The 13,776-nt window shown below is 40.9% G+C and overlaps 3 non-coding genes across 3 annotated transcripts in view; all 3 read right to left on the bottom strand.

Moving 5' to 3' along the window:
* Positions 1-792, bottom strand: part of LOC148165613 (large subunit ribosomal RNA) — a 4,039-nt gene extending 3,247 nt beyond the window's left edge. Inside the window, exon 1 of the ribosomal RNA XR_015771323.1 lies at positions 1-792. This exon is cut by the window's left edge and continues 3,247 nt beyond it. This is a non-coding gene — a ribosomal RNA (large subunit ribosomal RNA).
* A 658-nt stretch (positions 793-1,450) lies between these two features.
* LOC148165612 (5.8S ribosomal RNA) lies at positions 1,451-1,607 on the bottom strand. The gene has a single exon (XR_015771321.1). It is a non-coding gene; the product is annotated as a 5.8S ribosomal RNA (ribosomal RNA).
* Positions 1,608-3,223: 1,616 nt separating this feature from the next.
* On the bottom strand, positions 3,224-5,144 carry LOC148165611 (small subunit ribosomal RNA). The gene has a single exon (XR_015771322.1). It is a non-coding gene; the product is annotated as a small subunit ribosomal RNA (ribosomal RNA).
* Positions 5,145-13,776: the final 8,632 nt, after the last annotated feature.

The raw sequence follows: 13,776 nt of genomic DNA, 5'->3' as shown, positions 1-13,776 counted from the left end.
CCCGGGGACGGGACCGGCACCAGGTCCGATCACCATCACGACGGGCGCGCTTGCCGAAGGTCGGACGCTAACTGTGTAGCGGCCCCGCGCCATCTGTATACCGTCGAGCGAGCCGATCGGGAAACACCACGGGTTCATTCGGCGAACGGCGAACCGTCCGAACGAGCTCCACCGCGGGCCTTAGACCGGCACTCAACGGATCGCGACGTCCTACAGGGGGAGAAGTGCACGCGTTCGACGGCAGATCGACAAAACGAAAGGTGCAAACGACGCGTACGCCATCTGTCACACGATCGTCCAGCGCCGCCATCGAGTCACGCTGAATCTCCCCTTTCGACCTTTCGGGTTTCTCAGGTTTACCCCTGAACGGTTTCACGTACTATTGAACTCTCTCTTCAAAGTTCTTTTCAACTTTCCCTCACGGTACTTGTTCGCTATCGGTCTCGTGGTCATATTTAGCCTTAGATGGAGTTTACCACCCACTTAGGGCTGCACTCTCAAGCAACCCGACTCTGAGGAGAGATCCTCCCGTTATCGGCAGCGGTCGCTACGGGCCTGGCACCCTCTATGGGCTGTGGCCCCGTTCAAGATGGACTTGGACGCGCCGCACGATCTCGGGATGACGGATCCTCCCTAACACCACATTTCCCGGCGTCCGGTTTCGGCCGCGGGATTCGGTGCTGGGCTTCTCCCTGTTCGCTCGCCGCTACTGAGGGAATCCTAGTTAGTTTCTTTTCCTCCGCTTAGTAATATGCTTAAATTCAGCGGGTAGTCTCACCTGCTCTGAGGTCGCATATGAAAAATAAAAATTTTTCATTCGGTCATTTCGACGATCACGACACGTCTCCCATTCCTTGCTATACGTGTTCGTCATTTTTCTTTTTAAAAAATGGCTAAGTTTACAGAAACGCTTACGATCTGACGTCTGTCGCGATTTGCATTACACGTCTCGGACACGACGACCGTCTATAACGTTCTCAACCTTAAAACGCCATTTTTTTTTTTAAATGACGACATGTTGAAGAAATAGGACGTGCTACGCCGAAAGACCAGCCAACAACTACAACAAGTAGTAGTTGGTCGCTTTCGCGTCTTAAGATGTCGCGCAAATTTACTCGCTGCACGAGAAACGCACACAAACACACGATTCTACGACACACCACGCAAGAACATGTGCCGACGTAAACACTTTCGTATTTATGATTCGCAAGGTGGACGTCCGACGGACTTTGTAAAAAAAAAATACAAAGCATACCCGTCCCGTCCTTTTTGACGAAAAAACACGCTCGAGTAAACGTCTCGGCACACGTTCGAGGCGTGCGTCGTTATATCGTGACGTAAGTGACGATCACGTACATTAATGAGTACCTATTCGACGCGTCGCAACACATCCAACACGCTCCGACGTTTTCGTCCGAAAACGAAAACCGAGCAGTCTTTGAAATTGACACGACCCTCAGCCAGGAGTGGTCCGGGAACATTATATCCGAGGACCGCAATGTGCGTTCGAAATGTCGATGTTCATGTGTCCTGCAGTTCACAAGTTGACGCGCAATTAGCTGCGTTCTTCATCGACCCACGAGCCAAGTGATCCACCGTTCAGGGTAATCTTTTTAAAATTTAAACGCTCGTTCCACAAGAACCCCGATCATGCCGATCGTCCAGCTGTCTATACACGTCTTGCAAAAATTTTTGCGTACGTGCGTACATCCGAAACGAAAATGATCTTCGTGGTTCCGAAACGTGCCACGTCTAAAATTTCGGTGTTGTGGTATGGATATTTATGATTCTCGCTCTTAATTGTCTTTCGTCCGTACTTTCTCGTCTGAAAGGGAACGCGATCGTCGGTCTCAGTTTTACGCGTACGAAAAAATTAAAAAAAATATTAACCCAAACACAAATTTGTATCCGCGCACCGAAAAAGAAGCACTTTTCTTTTTCACGCGGTCTCCGCTTTTACACGCAAAGTACGAGCATGTATGTGTGAAGATGGGACATGTTCGATACGATTTTAATTAGGAATTTGCCAATTTCCTTTTTCTCAGCAATAATTTTAATAAATAATGCTGCTTTCTCTCATAAACTACATTTTCGGTAGTTTTCCTTTATTGTGTCTTTCATTTAGTGTGCGTGTGTCAAGCACTTTAAAAAGTGTGACGAAGAGACGGTTTTTGATCGATCGGAATCAACACATCATTACATCATCGTACTCGTTATGAAAAAGCGAATTAGTATCCGCCGTAAGCGAAAAGAGATTTTCGCGGGCGGTCTTTGTGTTCGTGTTTCAATTTTCTTTCTATATTTTTTCGTCGCCAAACCGAAGACAGATCGTGAATTTTGACGAAAAAATCTATAGACGTGCCAGACTGAGCGTCTAACATAAAATCCTCAAGTTTACCGTTCTATATCGTGACTTAATGACGATTGACGGTGTATATAATTTTGAAATGGTGCAGTCGTACGCTCCGTAAAGAGAATTTTACCGTTTCTAACGAAATCACTTTACCACATCTACCAAAAACATTAAAAAAGCAAGGTGTGATGTGTGTGTGATCGCTCGTTTAACGGCGCTTTCAAAAAACTCTTTGAAGCGTCTAACGACGAACATCATTCACGCGAATCGTAAAATCGGGAGCGTTTCTCGCCGGTCCCGTAGCCGGGCGTAAATCATTTAAAACCCACGGAGTCGTAACCTAATTCGACACCTGCGATTTTCTTCTTTCTCGACTACTCTGCTACATCCTCTCCGTGTGTCCGAAAAAAGAGGACTTCTAACGTCTTTCGACTTTCGCGGTGGAGTTCACAACTTTCCGCGATCCGGTCGAAAAACCGAAAGCGTCCCTCCTTTTTTCCATCATTGGAAAAGATCGAGAGATAGTACAAAAAAAATCAAAAAATCTAGGTACCCGAAGAAACAGCCGTATGCCCGAGCGAATTCGGTTTTTCTCGTTCAAAAAAGGTGAAAAACTCGATCGCAAGGACCGGCGCTGCGGGCCAGCGTAACGCTATTGTTTTTCCGAATATGTACGATTCGTAGTTCAAAACGTCGTACACACGGTGTTTCAAAAAGAAACAAGCAACGGCACGACAAAAGATCGTGCCGTCGACTCCATGTCATCGACGACGGTGTTGTAAAAACATAAAGTGTACATCGACACGATCAAATAAAAATGCATAATAATAAATTATACATATGTCAAAATTCGTGTGTACGAGGACACGTTAATGATCCTTCCGCAGGTTCACCTACGGAAACCTTGTTACGACTTTTACTTCCTCTAAATGATCAAGTTTGGTCATCTTCCCAGCGACATCGACGACGTCGAAACGCCATCGCGTACCGGTCCGAAGACCTCACTAAATCATTCAATCGGTAGTAGCGACGGGCGGTGTGTACAAAGGGCAGGGACGTAATCAACGCGAGCTTATGACTCACGCTTACTGGGAATTCCTCGTTCATGGGGAACAATTGCAAGCCCCAATCCCTAGCACGAAGGAGGTTCAGCGGGTTACCCGGACCGCTCGGTCAGGGAGGACACGCTGATTCCTTCAGTGTAGCGCGCGTGCGGCCCAGAACATCTAAGGGCATCACAGACCTGTTATTGCTCAATCTCGTGCGGCTAGAAGCCGCCTGTCCCTCTAAGAAGAATTGTTTGTACGCCGACAGTAAAAACCGCGCACGACCACCGGGCGAACCCAGGATCGACGGGCCTTTGGGATGTCGAAATACGCCTATTTAGCAGGCTAGAGTCTCGTTCGTTATCGGAATTAACCAGACAAATCGCTCCACCAACTAAGAACGGCCATGCACCACCACCCACCGAATCAAGAAAGAGCTCTCAATCTGTCAATCCTTCCGGTGTCCGGGCCTGGTGAGGTTTCCCGTGTTGAGTCAAATTAAGCCGCAGGCTCCACTCCTGGTGGTGCCCTTCCGTCAATTCCTTTAAGTTTCAGCTTTGCAACCATACTTCCCCCGGAACCCAAAAGCTTTGGTTTCCCGGAAGCGGCCCGCCGAGTCATCGGAAGAACGTCGGCGGATCGCTAGCTGGCATCGTTTATGGTTAGAACTAGGGCGGTATCTGATCGCCTTCGAACCTCTAACTTTCGTTCTTGATCAATGAAAGCGTTTTTGGCAAATGCTTTCGCTTCTGTCCGTCTTGCGACGATCCAAGAATTTCACCTCTAACGTCGCAATACGAATGCCCCCATCCGTTCCTATTAATCATTACCTCGGGGTTCCGAAAACCAACAAAATAGAACCGAGGTCCTATTCCATTATTCCATGCACACAGTATTCAGGCGAAGTTTTAGCCTGCTTTAAGCACTCTAATTTGTTCAAAGTAAACGTGCCGGCCCACCTCGACACTCAATGAAGAGCACCGCGGCGGGATTGAGTTGGGCCGCCCTCTCGAGCTAAGCCCACCGGCAGGACGTCCCGCGGCACGCCAGTTGACACCGCGAACGATGAACCGGCGGCGCGGGACACAGATTCGACTACGAGCTTTTTAACCGCAACAACTTTAATATACGCTATTGGAGCTGGAATTACCGCGGCTGCTGGCACCAGACTTGCCCTCCAATTGATCCTCGTTAAAGGGTTTAGAGTGTACTCATTCCGATTACGGGGCCTCGGATGAGTCCCGTATCGTTATTTTTCGTCACTACCTCCCCGTGCCGGGAGTGGGTAATTTGCGCGCCTGCTGCCTTCCTTGGATGTGGTAGCCGTTTCTCAGGCTCCCTCTCCGGAATCGAACCCTGATTCCCCGTTACCCGTTACAACCATGGTAGGCGCAGAACCTACCATCGACAGTTGATAAGGCAGACATTTGAAAGATGCGTCGCCGGTGCGAGACCGTGCGATCAGCGTAAAGTTATTCAGAGTCACCAAGTTGTACGATGACGGAGACCGCCACCGATTGGTTTTGATCTAATAAAAGCGCTCCTTCCGTTTCCGGTTGGAGCTCTGTTTGCATGTATTAGCTCTAGAATTACCACAGTTATCCAAGTAAATGTGGGTACGATCTAAGGAACCATAACTGATTTAATGAGCCTTTCGCGGTTTCACCTTAATTTGGCTTGTACTGAGACATGCATGGCTTAATCTTTGAGACAAGCATATGACTACTGGCAGGATCAACCAGGGAACTGCGTTCTTGTTTTAAAATAAGAGAGTTTTAGTCTTTCTTTCCTTCTAGTCATATAAGCTACAATAATCGTAGAATTTCGGAAAGACACCTGCTGCTCTTATAAAAAACTGAACACTTTCCTATTATTGTTTTGAAGAAAGTGTGCGTGTCTGCGAAACGAAAACCTCGTAAGAAGAGACGTAACGCCACGCGATCTTTCTGGATGGAAAATTTTTCGACATTTTTTTCACATCATCCTTGATTGAATCTCCTGCAACAATTTTATTCTTATTCATCCGTTCTAAGTTGTCGTCGTCGTCGAAATAAATAATTTGTACACACTTCGGGGTACACGTTTGTCAAAATTCATGAAATGCAACGTAACATTTTTACTTTAATAAATTTTTACAGTGCATTCAGATCGACTAAACGAACAACGACGGATGAATTGATTTATGGATTTTTATTTGTTGCGACTCATCGGAGGAGAGAGTGAAGAAAAAATAATCCAATATCATGGTTACGGAATAATTTTCTATGACTTTTTCATCCTTGTTTGAATCTTGCAACAATTAATTTTATTCATCCGTTCTAAGTTGTCGTCGTCGTCGAAATAAATAATTTGTACACATTTCGGTACACGTTTGTCAAAATTCATGAAATGCAAACGTAACATTTTACTTTAATAAATTTTTACAGTGCATTCAGATCGACTAAACGAACAACGACGGATGGATTACTTATTTTTGTTGCGACTCATCGGACGAAAAGTAGAAACATAATCCTCCATTGTAATATAGTTTTTACGGAAAATTTTTCTTTTATTTTATATCCTTGATTGAATGCTGCATTTTATCCGTCTTTTTTTCGTCAAAAACAGAGATCAATGCGATTCATCGGACGAAGAAATAATTTCCCAGTTCAAAATTTAGAGATTTTTGGGCACATCGACTTGAAATTTTATCGTAAAGAAAAAATATCGTCGTCGACAAGCAAAAGTTCAAACATTCTCCATACTCTTCGCTAGATTGAAAGCGACGGTTTATTGTGAGATTTCTCTTTAGAAATATTCACACGTTACGAGTTTATGAAATTTTATTTATTTCAAAATTCTCGCTCGGACTTTAGTGAGTTGACGCATTTGTTAATTTTTGGTCGTTCTGACACGAACACATAAAATCTTTGATTGCATTTGGACCGCTAACATAGAAACGCTCGCCGCATCCGCAATCTCGCTGTGCATGGTCAATGGCAAGATTTGTCATCCCTCAAACGATGGTGGGTCCACAGGGTACACATTCCGGCCATCGTCCCAACTACGGGTAAGTCGCGGTGTACGAGAGGTAACAAGATAATCGGACGCACATAAAATCACATTTCGATCGTACGCTTTTGTCCGCTGCTACATACCACCACTACTATCCCTATATATGCCAGCGCGGCAGCGTTCAGCTCTGAATCACTCGATGCGCGAAACGGTCGAAATCCCATAGCGCGCCGGCCGCTCGCTATGGGCGAGGGGTCGGGTAAATCGGTCTGATCGCTCGGTGCAAAAGTCCGTTTGGGTACTTAGAGACGGAATTTTAAAATTCTGATTTCGCAGATCAATTTCAAGGGTCATTAGGACTCGAATGCCGTTAACGGTGTTTTGAAAAAAATATTTTTTACGTTTTTACGGCATTTCGACCGAACACCTCAGTTCCGACTTCGGACTTAGAATAATTTTCATCAAAATTTCGAACGCCTCAGTTTCCAGAGGGTTTTAGATCCCGTTTAGTTAGGGGTTTGAAATTATCACAGCCACCCTTGTTTGGTGTTAGTTCGACCGTAACTTTTGTTCGTTTGCATTTAATTTCGATTTTTCTGGGACTTTTGGTCAATGTAAATTTATCAACCGCTACACTTCCGACTTCGGACTTAGACGAATGAGCGCCGAACGCTACAGTTTCGACTTCGGACTTAGAAAAATTTCGCTCGACCGCCACAGTTTCGAATTGGACTTAGAAAAATTTCGGTCGAACGCCTCAGTTTCGAATCGGACTTAGAAAAATTTTGGTCGACCGCTACAGTTTCGACTTCGGACTTAGAAAAATTTCGTTCGAACGCTACAGTTTCGACTTCGGACTTGGAAAAATTTCGCTCGACCGCCACAGTTCCAACATGAGACTTAGAAAAATTTTTATCAAAAATTCGAACACCTCAGTTTCGACTACGGACTTAGAAAAATTTCGCTCGACCGCCACAGTTCCTATTTCGGACTTAGAAAAATTTTCATCAAAATTTCGAACGCCTCAGTTTCCAGAGGGTTTTAGATCCCGTTTAATTAGAAGCTTGAAATTATAAAATCTACCTTCTATCGATGTTAGTTCGACCCAAACATTTGTTCGTTTGCATTTAATTTCGATTTTTCTCGTACTTTTGGTCAATGTAAATTTGTCAACCGCTACACTTCCGACTTCGGACTTAGACGAATGAGCGCCGAACGCTACAGTTTCGACTTCGGACTTAGAAAAATTTCGTTCGAACGCTACAGTTTCGACTTCGGACTTGGAAAAATTTCGCTCGACCGCCACAGTTCCAACATGAGACTTAGAAAAATTTTTATCAAAAATTCGAACACCTCAGTTTCGACTACGGACTTAGAAAAATTTCGCTCGACCGCCACAGTTCCTATTTCGGACTTAGAAAAATTTTCATCAAAATTTCGAACGCCTCAGTTTCCAGAGGGTTTTAGATCCCGTTTAATTAGGAGCTTGAAATTATAAAATCTACCTTCTATCGATGCTAGTTCGACCCAAACATTTGTTCGTTTGGATTTAATTTCGATTTTTCTCGGACTTTTGGTCAATGTAAATTTGTCAACCGCTACACTTCCGAGTTCGGACTTAGACGAATGAGCGCCGAACGCTACAGTTTCGACTTCGGACTTAGAAAAATTTTGTTCGAACGCTACAGTTTCGAATTGGACTTGGAAAAATTTCGGTCGAACGCCTCAGTTTCGAATCGGACTTAGAAAAATTTTGGTCGACCGCTACAGTTTCGACTTCGGACTTGGAAAAATTTCGATCGAACGCCACAGTTCCGACTTTTTTTCGAAACTGTAGCGTTCAGTCAAATTGCCGTAAAAACGTAAAAAACTTTTTTTACAAAACATGGTCGACAGCATTCGAGTCCTAATAATCCTTGAAATTGATCTGCGAAATCAGAATTTTAAAATTCCGTCTCTAAGTACCCAAACGGACTTTTGCACCGAGCGATCAGACCGTTTTACTCTACCCCTCGCCCATAGCGAGCGGCCGGCGCACTATGGGATTTCGATCGTTTCACGCATCGAGCGATTCAGAGCTGATCGCTGCCGCGGTGGCATATATAGGGAGTAGTGATGGTAAGTGGCAGCGATGACGGACAAGTACGCACGATGAATGGATTGACATGAAATCAAATGTGCGCGTCCGTACGATCTGTTACCTCTCGTACATCGCGACCCCGTTTAATGATATTATGCTAAATTAAAAATAAAAATACATCGATGAAATAAAAAGTGGTAAGTCTCTAGAAAGACAATATACCGCTGTGAATAAAAATTTCTCGATGAATAGCGAAATGTGAATTAGTCCGCCTGTAACGTGCATTTTGCGAACGAATTAGCTAATTCACCGCTAGTTAAAAAACGTGACCACCCAGTGCTCTTATCCAAAGTCGTCTGCAAATGAGATGAAATTAATAATCTTGACTCTAATGCAGACGACAAATTGAATTGAATAATTTACTTGAATAATGTGACGGATCTATAAAATAAAACACAAAGCCCGAAACACCAAGCAGTAAAAATCTCGATTATTGTTCCGCCCGTTGAAAAACAAAAGATCCGTCACATGGTAAGCAGAACTGGTGAAAATTGTGAAAGACTTGTTTCTCCTCCGATAACAAGCTTGAATTAAATATGATCGAGTGAATGATATTGGAAACCAAAGAACGAAACTGAGGAGAAGCAAATGTTCAGTAATATATTATGAATAATTATAATATTAATATAAATAATAATATTATATTAAAAATGGGAATTGTATGTGGTTGATGGAAAAAGTTTTTTTTTCTGTTGACCGCTACAGTTCCCAATTTGGACTTAAAAAAAAAAAAAAAAAAAAAAAAAAAAAAATTGTGTATACGGAAGGTAAAAAGCAAAAAATAAAATATTTTATTATTTTTTTTACTTTTTTTACGGGTCCCTACCGCTACAGTTCCCACTGAATGTGTCCTTTTCGCGCTAAGTCCATGCAGTCGCTACAGTTCCGAAACTGGACTTGTAAAAATTTCGACATTTTTGAACGCATCAGTTCCGAACGAGGTTTCAAAACTGTAGCGTTCGGTGTAAACGCATCAGTTCCGAATGAGTTTTCGCAACTGTGGCGTTTCATTTTTGTGCTTTCATGGTTGCATAAACAATCGCCAGTGTGAACGCTTCAGTTCCGAATGAGTTTTCGAAACTGTAGCGTTTCATATTTGTGCTTTCATGGTTGCATAAGCAATCGCCAGTGTGAACGCTTCAGTTCCGAATAGATTTTCGAAACTGTAGCGTTCAATGTGAACGCTTCAGTTCCGACTTTGGACTTAGAATAATTTTCATCAAAATTCGAACGCCACAGTTTCGAAAGGGTTTTAGATCCCGTTCAGTTAGGGACTTAAAATTATGACATCCACTTTCGATTAATGTTAGTTCGGTCCGAACTTTTGTTCATTTTCATTTAATTTCAATTTTTCTCGGACTTTTGGTCTTTGTTAATTTTGTCCTTTCGAAACTGTAACGTTCAATGTGAACGCTTCAGTTCCGAATAAATTCTCGAAACTGTAACGTTCAAAGTGAACGCCTCAGTTCCGAATAGATTCTCGAAACTGTAGCGTTCAATGTGAACGCTTCAGTTCCGAATAGATTCTCGAAACTGTAGCGTTCAATGTGAACGCTTCAGTTCCGAATAGATTCTCGAAACTGTAGCGTTCAATGTGAACGCTTCAGTTCCGACTTTGGACTTGGAATAATTTTCATCAAAATTCGAACGCCACAGTTTCGAAAGGGTTTTAGATCCCGTTTAGTTAGGGACTTAAAATTATGACATCCACTTTCGATTAATGTTAGTTCGGTCCGAACTTTTGTTCGTTTTCATTTAATTTCGATTTTTCTCGGACATTTAGACTATGCGAATTTTAGATTTTTCAAGCTGTAGCGTTTGGCGAGAACGCCGCAGTTACGGACAGGTTTTGTGTCAGACTTTCAATAATCTGAAAAAACTCCGAAAAAAGAAAATAATTAGTGTTTTCATGGTTGCATAACAATTTAAAATTCATGCACAAAAATAATCCATCTATATTTCCGTTATTCAAGAATGCAAAGGAAAGACGAAAGTTCGGCAACAATTAGTTTAAGCGGTTGCATAACCATTCAAACGTTATGCTTAAACACAATCCATTTACGATATATAATAAAAATAAAGCTTTATTATCAACTTTGAAGTCCATTCTATTGCTGATCTTTAGACCTATAGATTAGGTCAAGATGTCAAATGTCAAAAAACAACTACAGGTTCCTGTATTTGTAGCAATGCTGGCGCCATCTGTAGAACAGTTACCTAAACTTGAAAGTCAAAAAAATTACAGCTTTCTGTAACTATTAATGTTGGTATCGCCACCTGTTAGTCGAAAACATAATTTAGTGGCGCCATCTATATGACAGGTCTGGAACTTCACAAATGTCAAAAATTACTGGTTTTTACTTTATTTACATATTTTTTTTGAAATTTGGCGCCCATTTTGACCCAAAAGTGGCGCCATCTATGTGTCAGGTCTGGAACTTCATAAATGTCAAAAATTACAAGATTCTGGGTTCATTTACGTATTTTTCTTGAATTTTAAGCATAATTTGACCTGACCTGACCCTAAAATGGCGTCATCTATGTGTCAGGTCTGGAACTTCAGAAATGTCAAAAATTACTGTTTTTTCCTTTATTTTACATATTGTTTTTGAATTTCGGCGCCTATTTTGACTCAAAAATGGCGCCATCTAAATGACAGGTCTGGAACTTCAGAAATGTCAAAAATTACAAGATTCTGGGAAGATTCTGGGTTAATTTACGTATTTTTCTTGAATTTTAAGCATAATTTGACCTGACCTGACCCTAAAATGGCGTCATCTATGTGTCAGGTCTGGAACTTCAGAAATGTCAAAAATTACTGTTTTTTCCTTTATTTTACATATTGTTTTTGAATTTCGGCGCCTATTTTGACTCAAAAATGGCGCCATCTAAATGACAGGTCTGGAACTTCAGAAATGTCAAAAATTACAAGATTCTGGGAAGATTCTGGGTTAATTTACGTATTTTTCTTGAATTTTAAGCATAATTTGACCTGACCTGACCCTAAAATGGCGCCATCTATGTGTCAGGTCTGGAACTTCAGAAATGTCAAAAATTACTGTTTTTTCCTTTATTTTACATATTGTTTTTGAATTTTGGCGCCTATTTTGACTCAAAAATGGCGCCATCTATATGACAGGTCTGGAACTTCAGAAATGTCAAAAATTACAAGATTCTGGGTTAATTTACGTATTTTTCTTGAATTTTAAGCATAATTTGACCTAACTGACCCTAAAATGGCGCCATCTATGTGTCAGGTCTGGAACTTCATAAATGTCAAAAATTACTGTTTTTCCTTTATTTTACATATTGTTTTTGAATTTTGGCGCCTATTTTGACTCAAAAATGGCGCCATCTATGTGACAGGTCTGGAACTTCACAAATGTCAAAAATTACTGTTTTTTCCTATATTTTACATATTGTTTTTGAATTTTGGCGCCTATTTTAACTCAAAAATGGCGCCATCTATGTGACAGGTCTGGAACTTCAGAAATGTCAAAAATTACAAGATTCTGGGAAGATTCTGGGTTAATTTACGTATTTTTCTTGAATTTTAAGCATAATTTGACCTGACCTGACCCTAAAATGGCGCCATCTATGTGTCAGGTCTGGAACTTCAGAAATGTCAAAAATTACTGTTTTTTCCTTTATTTTACATATTGTTTTTGAATTTTGGCGCCTATTTTGACTCAAAAATGGCGCCATCTATATGACAGGTCTGGAACTTCACAAATGTCAAAAATTACAAGATTCTGGGTTAATTTACGTATTTTTCTTGAATTTTAAGCATAATTTGACCTAACTGACCCTAAAATGGCGCCATCTATGTGTCAGGTCTGGAACTTCATAAATGTCAAAAATTACTGTTTTTCCTATATTTTACATATTGTTTTTGAATTTTGGCGCCTATTTTGACTCAAAAATGGCGCCATCTATGTGACAGGTCTGGAACTTCACAAATGTCAAAAATTACTGTTTTTTCCTATATTTTACATATTGTTTTTGAATTTTGGCGCCTATTTTAACTCAAAAATGGCGCCATCTATATGACAGGTCTGGAACTTCAGAAATGTCAAAAATTACAAGATTCTGGGTTAATTTACGTATTTTTCTTGAATTTTAAGCATAATTTGACCTAACTGACCCTAAAATGGCGCCATCTATGTGTCAGGTCTGGAACTTCATAAATGTCAAAAATTACAAGATTCTGGGTTCATTTACGTATTTTTCTTGAATTTTAAGCATAATTTGACCTGACCTGACCCTAAAATGGCGCCATCTATGTGTCAGGTCTGGAACTTCATAAATGTCAAAAATTACTGTTTTTCCTTTATTTTACATATTGTTTTTTAATTTTGGCGCCTATTTTGACTCAAAAATGGCGCCATCTATATGACAGGTCTGGAACTTCAGAAATGTCAAAAATTACAAGATTCTGGGTTAATTTACGTATTTTTCTTGAATTTTAAGCATAATTTGACCTGACCTGACCCTAAAATGGCGTCATCTATGTGTCAGGTCTGGAACTTCAGAAATGTCAAAAATTACAAGATTCTGTGTTAATTTACGTATTTTTCTTGAATTTTAAGCATAATTTGACCTGACCTGACCCTAAAATGGCGTCATCTATGTGTCAGGTCTGGAACTTCAGAAATGTCAAAAATTACAAGATTCTGTGTTAATTTACGTATTTTTCTTGAATTTTAAGCATAATTTGACCTAACTGACCCTAAAATGGCGCCATCTATGTGTCAGGTCTGGAACTTCATAAATGTCAAAAATTACTGTTTTTCCTTTATTTTACATATTGTTTTTGAATTTTGGCGCCTATTTTGACTCAAAAATGGCGCCATCTATGTGACAGGTCTGGAACTTCACAAATGTCAAAAATTACTGTTTTTTCCTATATTTTACATATTGTTTTTGAATTTTGGCGCCTATTTTAACTCAAAAATGGCGCCATCTATGTGACAGGTCTGGAACTTCAGAAATGTCAAAAATTACAAGATTCTGGGAAGATTCTGGGTTAATTTACGTATTTTTCTTGAATTTTAAGCATAATTTGACCTGACCTGACCCTAAAATGGCGCCATCTATGTGTCAGGTCTGGAACTTCAGAAATGTCAAAAATTACTGTTTTTTCCTTTATTTTACATATTGTTTTTGAATTTTGGCGCCTATTTTGACTCAAAAATGGCGCCATCTATATGACAGGTCTGGAACTTCAGAAATGTCAAAAATTA

Source organism: Gnatocerus cornutus, unplaced genomic scaffold (genome assembly GCF_029298725.1).
Source record: "Gnatocerus cornutus isolate USDA-ARS CGAHR unplaced genomic scaffold, icGnaCorn1.1 ctg00000269.1, whole genome shotgun sequence".
NCBI classification, from domain to species: domain Eukaryota; kingdom Metazoa; phylum Arthropoda; class Insecta; order Coleoptera; family Tenebrionidae; genus Gnatocerus; species Gnatocerus cornutus.
Note: the sequence above shows the minus strand (reverse complement) of the source record. Positions and strands in the feature narration are given on the sequence as shown.